Here is a 22,787-nt window from a genome sequence, read left to right on the forward strand (position 1 = left end):
CTTCACAACTACTTGGCCTACTTTCCATTTGGTAAGTATTTTAAATTTAGCATCACTCCATACTATGAGAAAAAAAAAACAGTAAGCGTGCATATTTTTATTAAACAGCTATTAAATGCTACCACTATAATTTTGTTTTTCATTCTGTACCACTGTATCATATAGATGACTGTCATTGTGACAAGGAATGACCCAAGAATTAACATATACAAACTGAAAGGTATGAAAGTTTTTAACTGAAAACAGTTGCATAAATTAGAAAAAATAATGATGCTAAGACTAGGGGAAAGAAGAAAGAAAAAGACAGTCATTATAGAAGTAATTACTGCAAGAATGCATTACATAAATATGAAATTAGTTTTGCTGAAAATATAGACATGAAGCATTGAGATCAAAGCAATATCTTCTAATCTTTAACTCTGGGTGACTTTATTGGAATCCATATTGTTCACCGACAAAAATGGTGCTTTTCGCTAAACAAAACTGAAAACCACAACAAACGTGAAAAAAGATAAAACAGCCACAAACACAGAACAGATAAACAAATGAAACAATTTAATATGACAAAGGTGATAAGTAATAAAAAATAATAAACGAATGGCTAAAAACACAAAATGACTTTATTATATAAAATCCAACTGATTATGCGGTAAAACTTGCCATCATTTAGCTTATTTAAAGACTGTAACAACTCTAATAAGGTTCAGGAAAAAGCATTATTTAGTAAACTTAGCATGCTTAATCCAATTCTTAAGCCAGAAGTAGAAGCTTTTTGGTAACATTTGAGAATGATGTTAGAAAATTATTGTATGAAAAAGTTAACCTGTATTTTATAATTTAAACAAAGAAGAAAAAAATGCATTGTTTGAGTTAAAAAAATGACACTAAGCTGTATATTACGAAAGCAGATAAAGGCAATGCAGTTGTGGTGCTTAATATGACATTTTATGTAGAAAAAATGACCTTGATGCTAAATGATGACAAGTTTTACCAAATAACCAGTTGGATTTTTAGGTAATAAAGTCATGTTGTGTTTTTAGCCATTAGTTTTTTATTATGTTGCCTTTTTACAGCTATTTTCATTTGTTTGTTTGGAAGTCTCATGAGGTATTAAAGGTGATAAGTACTTTGCCCTTTAGGTATGTAGTGGGACTTTATCAGAACAAAAGCTTCCTCATATAATGGCTTGTGATGTAACAGATAGAATGTCCAAAACCCCCATTAATATATGAAAATTTAAGCCTATAATATTTTGTAACTAAAAATTACTAATCAAAATCTAGCTAACACCTTTTGTACAGGTGACAAATTTATCACATTCAAAATGAATAGTAGAACAGTTTCCAACACTGAAATACTTAAACCTTTTCATTTGACTTCATTAGCCTGTATTCACAAATGCAAACAAAAACAATGGAATATTCAAATTAATAACAAACCTAATGATGCAATATATAAGTAATAACCATAAATATGTAGATTTATAATTTCATAATTTAGAAATGCATAAATCCCTATTCTTTCCTAATTATCACTTTAGAACACAGTTCTTAGTGCCTGTAGGGTTATATTCTATTGTCATAAGGGCCAAAAAAGAATAAGGTAGAATTGTCAGAATGTTGCTATACTTCATTCAGGCGTTTGTCTCATCTGTATGAGGAAAGGAGAATTGTTGTCAAATTATTTTATGTGATACATGGTCAGTTTCCTTGATCTTTTCATTCAAGAGTCATTTAGGCATGAAGACAAACTGATCTTTTGGACATGATATGGCTAGTTCCAGGAAAGGGGCAGCATCTTCATGTGGTTGTAAGATTGAGATGGAAGAAAACTGAATGCATCAATATGACTTACTCCTTATAAGAGGAATCATTGGACCATACTATCATCAGGGTTACAGTTCTTTTTTAAGATAAGTAGCCAGGCTGAAACATTTTTTTTTTATAAAAAGACAATGGTTAACAGCTATAGAATGAATAAAGTGTGCTAACAACCTGTAGGAGTGAAATTGTATAACAAAGGTTACTTACTCGTTTACAGCCACAAGTAAAGGAATAGAAGACAGTATCCCTTACAGTATAATGTCTATCATAATCAGTCAGTGCATACAATACTTTTCTAACCATCTTATAAGAGCCGTTTTAACACTTTTGTCAAGACTATAAACAGTGATGCAGATACCATTTTCAATGAAGCTGCAAATCTAACAAATGATTTCATTATACAAGTCCACCCAAGTACTGCTGCAGTTTTTGATTCAGAATGTGAATTTAATGTTTAAACCATGCTTACTTTACACAGTCGTTTTATTTAGTCACTATTGCTATTCTTCTCCTCCTCATTTAAGATGTAGCCCGTTTCCTTTTGCTGTTTTCCACATTTATCAACAAACTCCCAATTGATCACCCTCACATCGCTCTAATTCTCTATGCAGATGACATGGTCATCTACACGTCAAACAAATCCCACACTATTATTCAAAGTCAGCTCCATGATGACCTCTAAACTCTCAACCAATGGCTAATAGGCCAGAAACGTATACTTAGTCCTTCAAAAACAAAAGCAATGCTATTTGAAACCAACCAAAAAATAGCACCCAGTTTAAGATGTTACTACCACCATAGAAACGACTACATCCTTAAAATATCTTGGCATTTGACTACAGTTATCTCTTAACTTTAAACTACACTTTCAAAACAAACATGAAATGATCAACACATTATGGTTCTGGGCAAACTATCACATCTTCTGTCCAAGTCAGCCAAAGCTGCTATGGGCAAAGGACAATTTCAAATCAACCCATAATAGCTGCAGCTTCAAGGAAAAATACCATCACCTTGCAAACCATAGCTAACAAAATCTGCTGGTTCATTACTAACTTCCCCATTAATGAACAGCACTGCCTAACTCTCACCAATGCGAAATGGCTCCCAGTACATTTAAGAACCAACCTCCTGCTAGAATCACTAATTTATAAAGCCCTTTATCCTGAGACATCTTCCCATCTAAATCATAAACGTTTCACCAAACTCCCCACATATAATCTTAGGAGTGCCTCTCAATCTCAACTCACCCTACTATCTCCAAAAATTGAACTTGATTGCACTGACCATGCATTCTCCAGTCTAGAGCCTAAACTATGGGACTCCATTTCACTCTTAATCAGAGATGTCCAAATGTACTTGGACTTCAGACAACAGCTCAAGGAATACCTCTTCACCCTAAGTGCAGCTGCACTTACACAGGCCAAATTACATGTACTTTGCAGCTCTCTAACACCACTTTATCCCTGTTCCATCCTCCCTGACCTCATCTTGTTAGCCCCACTCTAACAACCTGTCCTCCATCTTACCTCCCTCTTTTATTTACATCTCTCATACTTCTGTCCTTTCCACTCATCTTCCCTCTGCCTGCCTCTCTCCCCATTTCTCAATCTTCTCTCCATGATCTTCTCTCCACACACACACACATACACACACACACACACACACACACACACACACACACACACACACACACACACACACACGCATGCACACACACACACACACACACACACACACACACACACACACACACACACACACACACACACACACACACATCTCTCAACATCCTAGTTCAAGAATCAAGGAGAAATCCAAAAAAAATAATTGTGGAAAAGGTCGAAAATCAGGGACAGATATTTCCCCTATATACTTAAGAAAATATTATAACAACAGGTTTTGCATTGGCATGTGTCTTCTGAAGGTGATTAGTCTGAAACTCAAATGTCTGCCATTATTTAGTACCTGCAGTCCTTAATGATTTTCTAGAAAAACACAAACATTATGAGGAGCAGACCAAAATATGAGGCAAAATCAGAGACATTCTGTGAAATGAGGGACAGCTGAGAAAAGCTGTGCCCCCCCCCTACATACATACAAATATTTATTGCACATACACATATGTGACCATCAACTACAACCACTTGTATGACTGTGACTTTATACTCCATATGATTTATTGCAGTAAAATGAATGAATGAATGAATGAATGAATGAATGAATAAATAAATAAATACATAAACTGATACAAAACAAAAAACTCAGGACCAAAATCAGAGACATACACTGTCCCTGATAGGCTTTACAATAGCCTTCTTTTTTCTGAAGGTTATTAAATCTGAAACTCAGATGTATGTTATTATTAAGTGATGGCAATATGTATTGATTTGGAAGAAACATAACTTTGCAATGAGCATACCAAACTATCAGGAAAAATTAGAGACACTCTGCTAAGTTTATTTATTTCATTATATTTTATATATGTATGTTAACTGAACGGGCTGCTACATGACCCTTTTCAGCCACTACCTGGGCCTTAAAGCAGTAACAAATGAATGCTATATTAACAGAAATAAAAACATTAATTGCAGGCAAATTTCACACCACAATGATTGCAGTGCATAATACCAGAAAACAAGGCAATATAAACAGATGCAGTTTTAAAAACTGAGCATGGTATTATAAAATATTCAGATTAATTATCAGGGACAGTTGAGTGCATCTCTGCTCCACTTGCCAATATAAACATGCATAGATACTTATATACAGTGGATATAAAAAGTGTACACACCCCAGTTAAAATGCCACGTTTTTGTGATATAAAAAATGAGACCACAATAAATTATTTCAAAACTTTTCCCACCTTTAATGTGACCTATAACCTGTACAATTCAATTGAAAAACATACAAATCTGTTAGGGGAAAAATATAAAAGATAAAAAACATACAATAAGCTGGTTGCATAAGTGTGCACACCCTTAAACAATTCTCAGTAGGTAGAGCTCATAGAAGTAACCTTACTAGTTAATAAAATAAATAAACATGCCATTAAGTGCAGCTATGATGTTGTGGATGCCACATCCAGATGGGCTGCCAGGGGTCAGTTATTAGGAGATGGGCTACCTGAGGATACAGTCCTTACCAGAGGATTTTATAGTACATATCCTTAATACTCATTTAGGTAAGAATTTGCTGTTTGGACCCCATCTTCAAAAACTGGAGGAAAAGGGAAGGTGAGCCTGTTAAACAGTTGTTTCTGCTGCTATCTAAACACATGATAGTGATTACCCACCTGAGAAGAATCTTTTCTTCTTTGAGAGTGGTCTTTAATGTAAGAGCAGGAAGAGAACAAAGACACATTAGAAAAATTGATAAGAAAAAAAAGGAAGCCTATTGACTCTGTGTATACATGAGACAAGGAGCAAGCATGATTATTCCATGCTGTTCCATTCCCTTTACCCTTACACAAATCACACGCAGCACTTCAAAATCACAGCCCCTCCTTACCCTCACAAGGACAATAAAATAATTGGTGACTGGATAGCCTTATTTGAAAGGCAGTTGGAGTAAATAAGAGAGGATGAGTGGAGCATACAGCGGGGTCTCTCAGGGCTAGAGACCATAGTTCTTGGCAAGACCACCATTCCAGTAGATTCTGTCACAGCCAAAAGAGCAAAGACAACTGATACAACCTCTGTTGAAAAACCTTCATCAACAACAGGTTATAAGGAGAGTACCGAAGGGATAAAAGGTCACAGATTTCTACTCAAAACTACTCCCAGTGCCAGTGAAAGATGAAGACGTTTTTTGAAACGGTCAAAATTCAATATGTTAACACTATATGCCATCCTTCCTCTCCCTACTTCTTCCTCAGGCTCTGATGGTCACCCTTGACCTCAAGGCCACCCACCTACATATTTGCATTCACATTCATATGGATGATAGTTGCTTTCTCGTGTTCAAAGCAGAGTGATATATCTCTACTAACTTATATCTTTGCCCTTTGGATTGGTTACTGATTCCAGGGTATTTTACCAAGTGCCTTTCTCCAGTAATCACCTACTGCCATAACCAGGGCAGTTTTATTTACCCTTGCCTGGATGTTTACCTGATTCAGGCCCAGTCATATGATGGGTTATAGAGAGCTCTGAATTTTATTCTGAATTGCTTTAAGAACCTCATTTTCTCTTGCCCTGCCCCAAAACAATCCGAACCCATTTAGAACTGTGGTGTGCTTAGTGGCTTACTAGATTTTCCCACCCAGAAGGCCTTCCTGCTTCAGGACAGAATGCAATCTTTGACAAAGTACTTCATGGATATATCCCAGAAGAAATGAGAATCCACAAAGGACTACATAAGCGTTCAAGAGAGCATTGAATTCAGAATTTTCACAGTTCCCTTACTAAAACTTATCTCAAGGAAACTTCAGGGGTACTTCAGAAGTATTGGGCATCAGTACAATAAGACTCTAGAGGAAATACCTCTCCCTCAGCAGGAGCTGAAATGATGTGTCCAACAAGTCCAGAATAATTAAGAGTCATCCTTCAATCAGGTCCCTGGTAGACAAATGATGACCATGTTGTGGGAAGCTCATGCAGGGAAATGAAAGGTGCACGCCACTTGGGGCAAAAAACAATGGAAGAAGCATATTAGTATACAGGAGATGATGGTAGTGATCTCAGCTATCTGGGCTTTCAAGAACCTTTGCAAATTGGGAGTCCTACACCTGATAATAGACAACACCACAATGATTTGATACACAAACAGACAAAGAGGTACACATTCCTATCTCCTTTGCAAGCTGACAATGAGAACTTGGTAGTTAGGCTTACAGTCAGGTATATAACTAAGGGCCTCTTATATTCTGTATCAGCAGAATTCCCTGGTGGATCAGTTTAATAGAACAGAACAGAAACAAATCCACACAAGTGTTAAAGAGGAATGCATTTCTAGGACTGGCTTACTGATGGAGGGCACTGGAAACAGACCTGTTTGCTTCTCTGAACAACAGACAGATTAAAAAAATTATGCTTCAGAGCACCATACAAAGAAACGTGGGCAGTGGGCACATTGTCCATCAATTGGGCAAATCTTGTTTTGTATGCTGATCCTTTGGTCCTCCTGCAACCCAGGGTGAAACAAAAAGTGATACTGCTGCTAACAAAAGCTTTTGAGTCAAGCAGCATTGTTTTTCTTCTTCTGGAAATGGAAAGGGAGAAAACACTGATGCTACTTCAGGACATGGACTTCTTGACTAAATTCAATGGGTCCTGAATACGTGATAAACTGCAGACAGTAAGACGGACATCATGGAAGATCTGACCCTGCTACGCTTCAGGCATTTTTTTCGCAAAGGTGTTCTAAACATTATAAAGCAAGCCAAGAAACCTGCTATGATGCACCTAGCTGAGCAAAAGAGGTTTGCCCTATAGTGCCAGGGGAAAAATCAGGACCTAAACTCATCAATGTATCTGATTTTTCAGTACTTGCCAGAATTGTACAAGCATCTTCCAGTACCTCAGTATACAGAGATTATGCTAAGGCTAACCTACTAAAACTGAGTGGCGACCTGACTAAATTCAAAATCTCAGTCAAACCCTATGACTTCATTGTGTATGCAGAAACCTTTGCTGTCAGATTCTATGTACATGTAAATAGCTGCAGAAGCACATTAATAATAGGACACAGATTAGAAACCAGCCAGCCACCCAGAAGGCCTTCCTGCTTCAGGACAGAATGCAATCTTTGACAAAGTACTTCATGGATATATCCCAGAAGAAATGAGAATCCACAAAGGACTACATAAGCGTTCAAGAGAGCATTGAATTCAGAATTTTCACAGTTCCCTTACTAAAACTTATCTCAAGGAAACTTCAGGGGTACTTCAGAAGTATTGGGCATCAGTACAATAAGACTCTAGAGGAAATACCTCTCCCTCAGCAGGAGCTGAAATGATGTGTCCAACAAGTCCAGAATAATTAAGAGTCATCCTTCAATCAGGTCCCTGGTAGACAAATGATGACCATGTTGTGGGAAGCTCATGCAGGGAAATGAAAGGTGCATGCCACTTGGGGCAAAAACAATGGAAGAAGCATATTAGTATACAGGAGATGATGGTAGTGATCTCAGCTATCTGGGCTTTCAAGAACCTTTGCAAATTGGGAGTCCTACACCTGATAATAGACAACACCACAATGATTTGATACACAAACAGACAAAGAGGTACACATTCCTATCTCCTTTGCAAGCTGACAATGAGAACTTGGTAGTTAGGCTTACAGTCAGGTATATAACTAAGGGCCTCTTATATTCTGTATCAGCAGAATTCCCTGGTGGATCAGTTTAATAGAACAGAACAGAAACAAATCCACACAAGTGTTAAAGAGGAATGCATTTCTAGGACTGGCTTACTGATGGAGGGCACTGGAAACAGACCTGTTTGCTTCTCTGAACAACAGACAGATTAAAAAAATTATGCTTCAGAGCACCATACAAAGAAACGTGGGCAGTGGGCACATTGTCCATCAATTGGGCAAATCTTGTTTTGTATGCTGATCCTTTGGTCCTCCTGCAACCCAGGGTGAAACAAAAAGTGATACTGCTGCTAACAAAAGCTTTTGAGTCAAGCAGCATTGTTTTTCTTCTTCTGGAAATGGAAAGGGAGAAAACACTGATGCTACTTCAGGACATGGACTTCTTGACTAAATTCAATGGGTCCTGAATACGTGATAAACTGCAGACAGTAAGACGGACATCATGGAAGATCTGACCCTGCTACGCTTCAGGCATTTTTTTCGCAAAGGTGTTCTAAACATTATAAAGCAAGCCAAGAAACCTGCTATGATGCACCTAGCTGAGCAAAAGAGGTTTGCCCTATAGTGCCAGGGGAAAAATCAGGACCTAAACTCATCAATGTATCTGATTTTTCAGTACTTGCCAGAATTGTACAAGCATCTTCCAGTACCTCAGTATACAGAGATTATGCTAAGGCTAACCTACTAAAACTGAGTGGCGACCTGACTAAATTCAAAATCTCAGTCAAACCCTATGACTTCATTGTGTATGCAGAAACCTTTGCTGTCAGATTCTATGTACATGTAAATAGCTGCAGAAGCACATTAATAATAGGACACAGATTAGAAACCAGCCTCAGAAACTGCTCGACACCAACAACTGAAGACAAAAAATGAAGCAACATACTATCTACAAAAAAAAAAAAAAAAGAAAGGAAACTGTACAACACAAACACAAAATAGGGGTTGGGAGGGTGGCCTAACGGTTAAGCTGTTTTACCTTACAAACACAAGGTGCATGGTTTGAGTCTCACAAGGGATAATTGGCTAGGCTTAAAAAAATGGCTCACAAGGGCAGTTAGCCTAGTACTAACCTATGAACCTATATACCGCCAATACAGCAACACCAAAGATAAACTGCAAAATCAGGAACCACATAAAACTTACTTTAAAACCAAAATCAGACATTTTCAATGTACTGAACATTTGAATATCAGAAAATTAAGAAAATTAGGCATTACAATAAATTGGTACTTTTTCCTTTGATCAAAACCTGTTAAATAATCTTGCTAACATAAACTAGATCTGCCTTAATAAAAATGTTTTCTTTCTATAACTCTTAAACGACTACAAAATAATTCAAAAATAGTATACATTGTAAAACTATTTAGTTAAATTAAAAACTGTTTTGTTGAAATAATACAACGTTCATCATCTTTTACTGTTTCACATACAAAATTGTTATAAAACACATTTGCTGCATTAGAATAATACATTTCAGTAAGCAAGCAAATACATACATACATACATACATACATACATACATAAATAAATAAGAAACTAATCTATGTCATAACTGTGATAAAAAATTAAAAAATAACTGCTGTATTTTTCATTATTTTATTTGAAAAGTAGTACTCCATTTTCTAAGTGCAATAATGTCTTTCTAGGTGTGTGCTGTTGTAGAAATAATGCCCTTGCAGTGGTGGAGTTATTTCCATAATAACACACACCCTGTTAGGCATTATTGCTTACGTTTTACTAATTCAATCAATTAATAACATTGAAGAACTGAAAACAAGGTAAGTAATGGTAGCAGTCAATCTGAAAACCAGCTATACCAATTGTAACAGCTGATGCAGTGCAGCGATTCAATAAAGCTCAAGGGAAAATGACAACTAAATAGCAACAACTGAATTAATAAAATTACACAACTCAACAGCCAAAGCTATGCAAAAAAGGCCAGGCATTATGCAGTAATTAAAATAGGAGAATAAATAGCAGAGGGCTTACCTTCAGAAGTCAAGAATATCTTGGAATTAAGCTCAATAAAAAGGAGATTGTTTACCTTTTTTTTGGAGTCACATATCCTGGAGTTTAGGTCAATGAAAAAAAAAGACTGCCCATACATATCAAGCAGAGCACCTCTTTGGCCCTCTTCAAAAGGAACCTTGATGATTGGATGGGAGATAGGAAATTCACCCTGGGGATCACGTCAGTCGCCCTGCTAGACATGGGTCCAGGGAAGTAAATATTGTGGGAAGAAATAGCCAGGGAATTGTTATGGCTAGGCTTGTATAGGCCCTAGGGCCGATAGCCTAGTACCTACCTGTGAACCTATAAGAGTGATTAGCTTTGGTCATACAAATGGCTGAGGACATGTTTACCTGTAGAAGTGAAGGGTGAGTTTATGTAAGTACAGCTAAGCATTTACTGGTTGGCACAGGTAGTGCAGGTGAACAGTCTTCCAGATTACTTTTTTGTTTAATGTTTTTGTAGTGGATAGTATGAATATGACTGTAGGTGATGCCTGGCAAGTATACTAACAGCTGATAAATCCCTAACCACTGATTCTGTACAAAACATATGTCTTCTTTTGGATTTAGTACTTAGCAATAATGTGTTTATTTTCAATCAACAACCTTATTTGCAGGTCAATGGGGTTGCAATGGGCACCCCTGTGGCCAATATGTATGCAAATCTAGTGTTGTATCAGTGGGAATTGCAAAACCTACATGATGGGAATAATTTCTTGGACACACATGTTGTATTTTATCAACGTTTTGTTGATGACTGTTTTTTAATTTGGAAAGGTTCCACTACTAGTTTAGAGCAGTATATATTAAGTCTAAATGCTACTACTTCTTTTTTAAAGTTTAAATCAACTATAACTAGTAATGAGGCTTCATTTTTGGATGTTAAGATCTTTTTAAGTAATGGATCCCTTAACACTACCATCTATAAAAAACAGACACATATTGGAAGATATATACATGCTAACAGTATGCATGCCCCACATGTTTTTCGGGGCGTAGTCAAATCCCAATTCATTAGAGCTAGTAGACTTAACACTGATGATGCTATACTTAATGTGCAGATTATTTGAAATGTATCAGGATTTTATTGATTGTGGTTATGATGATACTACTCTGATGGAACTTAAAGATCATGTTCTTTGTAATAGACATTCTCTATATCCACCTTATTTTAGGAATTCACAACATATAGCTAGTGACATTCAGGTTGTTACAATGCAAAATACTACCATATGTAATAAATTTAGGTATGTTACTGGTTTTGGTAACAAGATTGCTCTTGTTAAACGAACAATATGCAAATATTGGCCTGTTTTAATGGCATCTCCTGATATTCTAAAAATATTAGGTGATAAACCATTTTTTAGTTATAGAAATATGAGAAACCTTAAAAGCATGTTATGCTATAAGGATTTTCACCCCCCCTCTATTCCCTCTCTTGATAGACCTATATGCTTTAACTCTCATTTTGGTACTTTCAAGTGTCATACTTGTTCTTGTTGCTCTGATTTGATCGATAATTTGGGATCTGATACATACATTCATCCGAAAACGAAATATATATATAAATTTAATCTTAGAGCCACCTGCACCTCCACCAATGTAGTATACATGGCAACGTGCATTGCATGTTCTTCCTACTACATTGGTAAAACCATGCGTAGACTCAAAGACAGGATCATCGAACATAAATCAGAAATAAGGAGACACTGTGCCAATAATGCTTTATTTAAGCACATAGAGTCTAATGGGAATATGCATGTATTCAAATTCAGGGTTATAGATCTAGTGGTTCCTTTGAATCGGTGTGGTGACATCAATAACTACCTTGAAACCAAGGAATACCAGTGGATTGTACGTTTGGGGGCTGATAGCCCTCCTGGCATTAACAATACTGTTAGTATTAAACCTATTCTTGTTAGACTACAGCGCAATATGAAATAAGTAGTATATTATATTTTATGCCTTTGTATTTTTATTTTTATTTATTAGATTATGATGTTTTTAGGTTTTATGTTTTTTGAATTTGTCATCTGACTTTGGCTGCGGTCATGTGACTCTGGGCTTGTATATAAGCAGATGCTTCTTTGTATGTATGTATTTAGTATTGAGAAAGGGTTCTTCCCAAAAGCTTTGCGTTTCATAAAGTGTTTTACTCAACATTTCGTGTGATTTCTTGGATTATCCTCAGCATACTACGTTTCTTTTGTTACTCTGCTGGTTTGTTGAGTAATATCATCTGATAGCCTATATCTTGCAGCCGGTTATTCAACATTTAACATGGAATCATTGCAGTCACTCCTAATGCAAGAGGTAAATCCTTTATTGGACTTTGTTCCTGAAAATGGAACACAGGCTAACCAGGACAATATGTCCTTATCTAAAGGTGACATTGACATTTTTAATCATAAAATTACTCTCTTTGAATGAAAAGTTGGCTCCTTTAAGCATTTTCAGTGGCAGAGGTTCAGCTTTTGCGCTTACCTTAAAATGGGGATAGTACCTCGGGGTCTTAGGATCCTAAAAATGCCATCTTATGGCAATGCTTACCCTGAACTGCTCAAACGCTGGCAGCAACTGAATTTAAAACTCAGTCTAGATTATATGGCGTTAATGAATGAGTATTTTTGCTCTGTTGAACAAGAACTAAAAAGTGAAATTACTAAGTTGGATGATGACTTGAAATCTATGGCATGTTTCCCTGATATGCTTCCCATTTATCAGTCTCTGTTCAATAAGTTCCGTGAGCTAGATGATAAACTGGAGGTGGTTAAGAAACGGAAACTTTCCCGAGACATCAACGATTTCTGTTTGGGTCATATTTTCTCCTGGCCGAGAAATGACTCAAGAGATGGGGCACTAAATTTACCTATTCAAAAAGCCTATACTGGTGCTTCTGTGAGGGCACTAGATGCTTTTCAATTATCTGATTTGAATTTGAACTCTGGCGTTGGCTCGTCACAAAAGGACAGTACTGCTTTAACTTCTGTTGAGGTCATAGCTACTCCTACCAACGATGACGCTGTAACAGCGCCAGCAAAAGAGATTCCAGCTAATCTTTCGGTTTCGACAATGGATGTGCAACTAGCAACTAAGAAAGTACACTAATCCACTTTAAACTTTACAGAGAAGCGTTTTCAGCTAGAGAAGCTGGAACGCATACAGGAACACTCAAAGAAAAGGGAATCTTCTCTTACGAGGCATCAAACAGGATCGACGAAACGGAAGAATGACAGCCCTATGAGACAGGGCAAGAATGCTCGCAGATAGTAAGAGGAGTCTTAAATCTTTCTTCTTTTGTTTTAACTGACTCTCACTTATCTCCCCTGTCCAAGGGCTTGAACTTCATACCATTTGGGAATTTGGATTTAGTTAACATTATAACTGATTTGAAAATGTTTGTGAGAACTCTGAATTTGAAACTGTTATTTAATAATCATGCTGACTCTAACAATTTTTATAAAAAGCGAAGTACTTTTATTCCTCTGAATGTACCCATTACAGTTGCTTTCCATGATGTCTGTGAAGCTGATTTTAGGGCAGAATATAACGCTCGTGGTATGGTATTAAGCTATAACTTGAATTATGAACAATATTTAGCTTTGGAAAGTCTTAAACACAATGATGATATCATTATCAAACAGGCTGATAAGGGTGGTAGCATCGTTATTATGGATAGGGCCTGTTATAATTTATCAGTAGAAAAGTTGCTTACAGATCCTTTGGCCTTTAAAAAGATTAACTTACTTGATGTAAAAAAACACATCACTGGTGTTAATTTGTGTATTTATGATTTACAACTTAATAATAGTATTGATTTGGAATTATTTCATTTTTTCTCTGTACCATGCCCAACTATACCACAACTATATGGGCTTCCAAAAATACATAAGTGTCTGCTGGACCCCCCAATGAGGCCCATTGTCTCCGGCAATGGATGGGTCACTGAACCTATATTGGTGTACCTTCAAAAACAACTATTTCCATTCCTGGAGAAATGTAACTTTGTTCTTAAGGATACTGGGGATTTTCTAACTAAATTGTCTACCTGGTATTTTTCTAATACTGACTTACGTAATATGGATGAATATCTGTTTGTTACACTAGACATTGTCTCGTTATTCACCATTATTCCTAATCTATATGGTGTAGAGTCTATCAGGAAATTCCTAACAGCTGATAAATCCCTAACCACTGATTCTGTACAAAACATATGTCTTCTTTTGGATTTAGTACTTAGCAATAATGTGTTTATTTTCAATCAACAACCTTATTTGCAGGTCAATGGGGTTGCAATGGGCACCCCTGTGGCCAATACGTATGCAAATCTAGTGTTGTATCAGTGGGAATTGCAAAACCTACATGATGGGAATAATTTCTTGGACACACGTTGTATTTTATCAACGTTTTGTTGATGACTGTTTTTTAATTTGGAAAGGTTCCACTACTAGTTTAGAGCAGTATATATTAAGTCTAAATGCTACTACTTCTTTTTTAAAGTTTAAATCAACTATAACTAGTAATGAGGCTTCATTTTTGGATGTTAAGATCTTTTTAAGTAATGGATCCCTTAACACTACCATCTATAAAAAACAGACACATATTGGAAGATATATACATGCTAACAGTACGCATGCCCCACATGTTTTTCGGGGCGTAGTCAAATCCCAATTCATTAGAGCTAGTAGACTTAACACTGATGATGCTATACTTAATGTACAGATATCTGAAATGTATCAGGATTTTATTGATTGTGGTTATGATGATACTACTCTGATGGAACTTAAAGATCATGTTCTTTGTAATAGACATTCTCTATATCCACCTTATTTTAGGAATTCACAACATATAGCTAGTGACATGCAGGTTGTTACAATGCAAAATACTACCATATGTAATAAATTTAGGTATGTTACTGGTTTTGGTAACAAGATTGCTCTTGTTAAACGAACAATATACAAATATTGGCCTGTTTTAATGGCATCTCCTGATATTCTAAAAATATTAGGTGATAAACCATTTTTTAGTTATAGAAATATGAGAAACCTTAAAAGCATGTTATGCTATAAGGATTTTCACCCCCCTCTATTCCCTCTCTTGATAGACCTATATGCTTTAACTCTCATTTTGGTACTTTCAAGTGTCATACTTGTTCTTGTTGCTCTGATTTGATTGATAATTTGGGATCTGATACATACATTAATCCGAAAATGAAATATATATATAAATTTAATCTTAGAGCCACCTGCACCTCCACCAATGTAGTATACATGGCAACGTGCATTGCATGTTCTTCCTACTACATTGGTAAAACCATGCGTAGACTCAAAGACAGGATCATTGAACATAAATCAGAAATAAGGAGACACTGTGCCAATAATGCTTTATTTAAGCACATAGAGTCTAATGGGAATATGCATGTATTCAAATTCAGGGTTATAGATCTAGTGGTTCCTTTGAATCGGTGTGGTGACATCAATAACTACCTTGAAACCAAGGAATTCCAATGGATTGTATGTTTGGGGGCTGATAGCCCTCCTGGCATTAACAATACTGTTAGTATTAAACCTATTCTTGTTAGACTACAGCACAATATGAAATAAGTAGTATATTATGTTTTATGCCTTTGTATTTTTATTTATTAGATTATGATGTTTTTAGGTTTTATGTTTTTTGAATTTGTCATCTGACTTTGGCTGCGGTCATGTGACTCTGGGCTTGTATATAAGCAGATGCTTCTTTGTATGTATGTATTTAGTATTGAGAAAGGGTTCTTCCCGAAAGCTTTGCGTTTCATAAAGTGTTTTACTCAACATTTCGTGTGATTTCTTGAAGTATACTACTGGTGCCAAGAAGTTGTGCTAAGCACAGCTAGTCCTTACTGAGGGAAATAAGGGTCTGTACCTGAACTCCGCCTGTGTCTTCCTCCCTCTTGGCACAGTACAGGAATACACAGCTCACTGTGCTTTAATGGAGTAGTGTCCCCAGCTATACGATCAATGTTATTAAATAGATTTGAAAAATAGTTGACATCCAATCAGAAATGCCCTCGGCAGGCAGATGCAGGCAAGTCAGGAAGGGACCATAAGGTTATCATTCTGGAAGCAACAAGAAGGCTAATGCTCCTCCTGTTACAAAGATCAGCAAATTAGTACTTTCTCCACATAAAATGCCAGGCTGACCATAGGTCACATAAATGCCAAAGTTCTTACCCATCTGTAACAAGGATTTATACTTGAATTCCTCTTCTGTCTTCCTTCTGACTAGCAAGGGCATGAGAATGCACAGTTTATGGTAATTCATTAGAAAAGCATCTGTCCTCTATTTCTAAGTTGCTTCTATTTCCCATCTTTACAATTTCAGCATTAATACCTGACCTCCAAAATGCAGTGCCAGAGAAAGACAAAACATATCCGACAAACTCATTCCCAAAATCATAATAAAAGTGACCAAAGCTCATCTTTACCACATTCACCTGATGAAGATAATTTATAAGGTTGACAGCCTTCAAACTAAAAATGTTCTTGTTTTCTTTCTCTTCCCTTTCTTCTCCTAAAATGCATGCATAACATCTGGGGAATACTTTTAAAAATATTGTTTTATTTAACCTACGTTTTTTTCACATCAGTACCTCAGTCACTTATAGTGAAGTAGTCAGTGAAAAAGCTATACAGTGGTCACTGTATTATTTGTATGTGTATGTATACACATATAAAGCAAAGCCCACTTCCCCTTACCTTTATTCATATATGCTAACCCAAACCCTACCCTGTCCCTATCCCCAGCCCTACCTTTAAGATTCCTAACATTCTTTCCATAACAGTACTGCTAAACAAGACACACAGACACATTCACATATAGCAGTATCCAAGCATATCAAAACATCTATCCCTTTCACTACCCCTTAATCTAACCCTTCACACATACGCAATCGGCCCATATGCTCAAACATTTAGTATATCCAGAAGTTTTGACATTGCTATCTTCTCCAACTTACGATGGTCAGCAGTTCTCACTCCCAGCTATGACCACAGAGAAATCAACATTCAATTTTTGCATATTTTGCTCCTTCCTGCACGTCGACTAGTAGTGCATCCAGCAAATTCTGACACTGGAAAGAGCATTCATCAGTCCATGCAATGGATTTAATTCACATTTCAAAGCCTGTGTGATTGACTTACAACCAATCAAGCTTCAAGTGGTTAAGTCATGATCAATTTAAATCAGTATCTCAAACTCATCACCTTCTGAACCTTTGGTAAAGCATGTCTAGGAGGTGATTGCAATTCATGCATTGGATGTAACCCCTTGCAGGAGCCATGGTAAAGCGTGGCTTGAATATTCAACAGGTTGGGTTTCCATCATTTATTTATGTATTTATTTATTTATTTATTTTACTTGGCTGCAAGTGAATCGTTTAAAATACGCACATAAGTGCAAAAATAGAGGGGGAGATATTCCTTAGGTAACTTTACTGAGAATTTTTTAAACCTCTTGTCTCACAATATAAGAAGTTAATCACAATGTCTGATGAAAAATATAAAATCTCCTATACTAGTGGAATGTATTTTGAATAGCATAAGAACACACTGAAAAACTGAAGACAAAAAACTATGATTACAAAGATAAAATTTTTTGACACGAAGCAAGTTGATCAAGACAGCATTCTGCGTAACCTTTTGTGAGGTGCGTAGTGTATATGTTCTATACATAACTGCTGTTTGCTACAAGACAGACCTCTTCACATCAGCTTGAAAAAACATGGCACATAACTTGGAGCTCTCTTTGTCTAAAGTGAAGATTTGTATTATTCCTCCTATAGAAAGTTTTCTAGAATATTGTAGTTATATAGTAATTAGTCAATAATTAACTACTTTGCTATGATATTCTTTTGATAGAAATAGAATGTTTCCCTGTGACGAGTCTATATTGCCTCTAACTTCTGAACACAATATCTGCGCAGTTTTGTGAATCAATTAGACTATTTTCCTTCTAACACAGGAAATAAGCTAGATAAATGCTCTAACAACTAGAACTGGGATTTTTTTAAATATGTATATGTGTAGTGAAACATTTTATTTAGCATTTACTGTAATACCAAATGAAAGATGAATGCATTCCGTTATTAGCGACTTAAGTTTGGTGCATACCTTTGTTATTTTCTTTGGTACAGGCATTTCCTAAGTAATATTAATGCAGTTTAATCCTTAAAAAAATGACTTTGCCATAGACAGCCATGGTTTCCAGCAGCATAAAGTATGTGGTTATTCATTCTACCTCCATGAAGTCTACATTACATGTAACACTACTGAGTATCAATGCAATTTATGTATGGCAAGCCCAAGCTTCTGAATCAGTTTTCTGGAAGGGAGGGTCAGGTCCTCCTTTGGATTAACTAGCTGCAGCTGCTTAAATGAATCCTGGTACTGACTTGGGACCAGATGGTAACTCTTCAGCACTTCGAAATGTGGCCCCTAACAGTTTGCAGTCAGGCAGCCATCTCGTTTACCCCACCATATTTGCAGTACTGTTTAGCTTTGTTTACAAAAAAGATGTGAACCTTCACTGTTGCTAATAGAATACACCATTGATGTTCTGCTCTATGAAGTCTGGCTCAGCACCTCTGACTACTAATTCATTATTTTTGTGGCTCACTCTCAGATTCCTGACTCTCTCAGTATGAAAAAAAGTAATCACTCTAAGTGTAGCCTTTCCCAGCTCTCTTTTCTACTATCACAGTTCATTCATATACATTTAGTATTTCGTAAAGAGAGGGTACTGCAAGATATGGGTACATATATTTAAATGCTAATGAACTAGCTATACAGATGTGTCTTCATATAACATGTAAATAGCAATGAGGTTAGACAGCATCCACAGGATGTCTGCTATTTACTCATCACCCAGGCACCATGTGGGTTCAGAAGTAAAGAAATGCTCACTGAACTAGGGACATGTATTGCAGAAGTGAAGAAATATGTTTGCTTTCAAATGTTTATGCATTTAAAAATATACAGTTAACATTTCTAAGATGAAACATGGCCCAACTGCAGCACCAGGAATTCTTTCATTTTAAGGAAATTTAACAGAAAGAAAATTAAGAGAAAACTGAAGGCTTTGGATCCAGAATTGTATTCTTTACTTTGAGTGGATTAGAAAAGAAGCTTGAAAACATATAATGCGCTGCATTTCTTTGTGACGAAGGGAAAAAATCCTTAAAGGTGTTTTAACGCATACGTTTAATGAAGAGGAAAAACATAAAAGAGCAACAGTAACAGTAAGACAGAAGTGCAGGATTTATTGTAAACCTTGAATATGAATTTTTTTTGCTATTTGTTCTTTTCAACAATGCAAGTTTCTACAGAGACTACGAACACAATGTTCTACATTGACTAGATACTTATGTTACTCAAGCAATAATGTTCAACAGGGTGTGTGTTACTGTATAAATAATGCACATCCAGGGTACTCTGAGGCCTGACACTGCAGGCTGAAGGCCTCTATACACTTGGAAGGGAGTTATTTACACAGTAACACACACCTTGGAAGGCATTAGTGTGCTTAGTTAATGGACTCTCTGTAAAATTGTTTTGTTTTGCTTTATTATTATTATTATTATTATTATCATTATTATTATTATATTTTTTATGTAAAATAGTTCTTCCATCTAATGTTTCAAAATTGCTGTATTATATGTACATGTGTTGGAGGAAGTATTTTATATCCAAAATGTAAGATTTTCAAAAAATGTCCAGATTTTTACCTCATTTTTTGGTCAGTTAAATCATAAAATTTGTGGTTTGCTGACAGATCTTTAGAGATTGAAGTTACTAAGTAATGACATAAATTTGAGTTTCAGACTTTATTTCCTTCAGAAAATGCATGCTAAAACAAATCCGTTTACTCTAGCAACTTTCTAATTTGAAACAAACGTATATACCAGCACCATTACAGCATCCAGTGTAAAGACGACAAGAGCACATGTGCTAGACACTCTTTGGAGTGTAATAAATTTGCCAAGTTTACTTTTCTTGTTTTAGAGCAAATCAGAGGTTCACCATTTAGTGGAGACTGGGAAAATGAGCTTTGGCACAGGGAGATGTCCTGGCAAATCAGATTGAATGCCACAAATCAACTTGGGCTGAATGAAATGATTTCTTTACTCAGCGAATTAAGAAAGAGGGATTCTTACCTATAACAAGTTTTTATGTTTGCTAGGAAGGATTTTATTTATGTACTGCATTGTGATTATCTCATTTTACTGGGAATAACATTTTTATTTCACAAAAAATGATTTTGTTGTACAGGTTTCAGGTGATGAGTTTAAATTATTGTTGTTGTTGTGTCTTTAGGCTTTTCCCGGTTAGGGGTCGCCACAGCGGAACTCCGGTCCACTAATGATTGGCAGTAGATTTTTACGTGCCAAGTTGCCGGCCCTGACGCACAACCTTCAACGAAGGTACGCCCATTCACGCATGTCTCCACACAGAAGACGCTCTAGCTGAGAATCGAACAGGACAAGGTCTTACTGTGAGGTGACAACGCTACCGCAGCACCACCACCGCATTAAGCATGTTATTATTGCTTTAAAGTGAACCATAGTGACGTCAATTTAAGTGGTTATTGGCTATATTTGGAAATGTGTCATCTTAATTCATACTTTTAAATGGTGTTTGTTATAGGTTCTTTCATGGTTCTGATGATGTATTCTTTTAAAGATGAAAGCACTTAACCTTGAGTGTGATTTATGTGGTTGTACTTTATTGGAAGCGTTTTAGTAAAGGACTTAGATGGCAAGCTTGATTGTGCAGCTGACTTTGTCAGTAGTTTTTGTGATGTCTGAGTAATTTTGAGTGTTGGTTTGTTTTAACTTTCTAATTGTATAACAGCTGTGCTTCAAATCTATTCCTATTTTTGAGCCTTTCTCTCCCCATTATTTTAAACTTTATCAGATTTCTTGAGCTAAGAGGTTGAGAGGTCTGCATGCCTCCTCATTTTAACTGCTGTTGCCACTGCTCAGTCGATCACTGTCTCTCTCACACACACACACACACACACACACACACACACACACACACACACACACACACACACATACACACACACACATACACACACTCAAACGTGCAAATAGAAACATAAGCACACATACACACACACTTTTCTTCCTTTTTTAAATTTTGCACTCACAAAACAGCAAAAGATTTGCCTAGCAAGTGTAAAATAAGGGCTCAGTCAATCTCGCTCTCACTTTTATGCATGCATACACTTACACATAGGCATAAACACACACACTCACACACTTTTCTATTTTTTTTTTTTATTTGTTTTAATTTTCCACTTGCTAAACAGCAAAATACATTGTATCAACCAAGACACAATTCTCTCCAGATATTCTGCAATGTCATTTATAAAGGCATTCAGAAGGACTGACATTATGGCACCAAAACATTCCTTTTTCCTTTTATCTGTTTAGAATCATTTACTGTTACCTTCTGCGTTCTACTATTCAGCCAATAACTCACATTTTGCCAGTCATGTATTTATTCCAAATCATCCTAATTTGTTTATAGCCTATAATTTGATACTGTGTCAATTACCAAACTAAAGTCCAAGAAATCAATGTCCACACCCTTGACTAATACCCTTGTTACACAGTCAGAGAGCTTTACCATGTTTTCTGGCATACATTATCTGTTGTAAATCTCTCTTACCATATGGTTGTTCAAGTCAATCTGCAGAGAGTTATGTTTAGTTGATTTTTTTAAATATTTAATAGAGAAATTAGAAAGCACTAAACACTGGAAAATTATCTTTTTTGCAGGCTGCCCCTGCATCTTCCCATGAGGAGGTCATGACCTCCCAGCCCATGTACTTATATATAGTAATTCCTTGGTCACACAACAGCACTGTGGTACACCACCATTTTGAAAAATAAGTCAATGTGGTTTGAAGATGCAGAGATGCTTGAATAAACTACACTTATCAGAATTGAGGATAGCCATGTCTAGTACCAGTTAGCTTTCTAGATAACCTAAAATTCATTTTTCAGGGTAGACCTCATTATTTTGTTAAACCTGGGGCCAAATTGGAAGGATAGCAGTAACTCTGGTGAAGGAGAATGATGCCTCCCGGAACTGTACCATCCTTCTATCACTTGAAATATAGCTGTTAGGGCATACAACTGATGGAAAATAGGATAGTCATGTCCTACGTATGATTTTGATGATGCCTTACAACCTTCACACTTGCGATTATTGGAGACTTTGCGGAAACTCAAGTTACCAAAAGCTTCTCCTATTGATTTACCTGATTTGATTGCACTCGTAATAGCTGGTAAAGCTGCTGGAAGCAGCAACAGGGGCATTAAAGAGTTTACTGTAAACTTTTTTTTTTAACCTTTTTACATATACAGACAAATACAGAAACTTGTAGGGGAGAGAATTGAAAGTAATAATACATAGAGAACACTTGTATTTGCTAGAGGCCCCTATGTACATTACTAAATCTTAGAAGTATAGGTTCTTTTTTAGGCACTGCATATTCAAATTTTTCTATATCCCATGACGTATATGCAGGAGTTTCCCTATTACTTCTCTGTGCTGGAGATGCGATGATGCTGAGACAGGGGA

General features: G+C 36.3%; 1 protein-coding gene across 3 annotated transcripts in view; it reads left to right on the plus strand.

Annotated features, from left to right (window-relative positions):
- Positions 1-22,787, plus strand: part of TEX47 (testis expressed 47) — an 844,245-nt gene that overhangs the window by 515,697 nt on the left and 305,761 nt on the right. The gene's annotated exons all lie outside the window — the stretch shown is intronic.

Source organism: Protopterus annectens, chromosome 4.part0 (genome assembly GCF_019279795.1).
Source record: "Protopterus annectens isolate FY-2018-M chromosome 4.part0, PAN1.0, whole genome shotgun sequence".
NCBI lineage: Eukaryota > Metazoa > Chordata > Ceratodontiformes > Protopteridae > Protopterus > Protopterus annectens.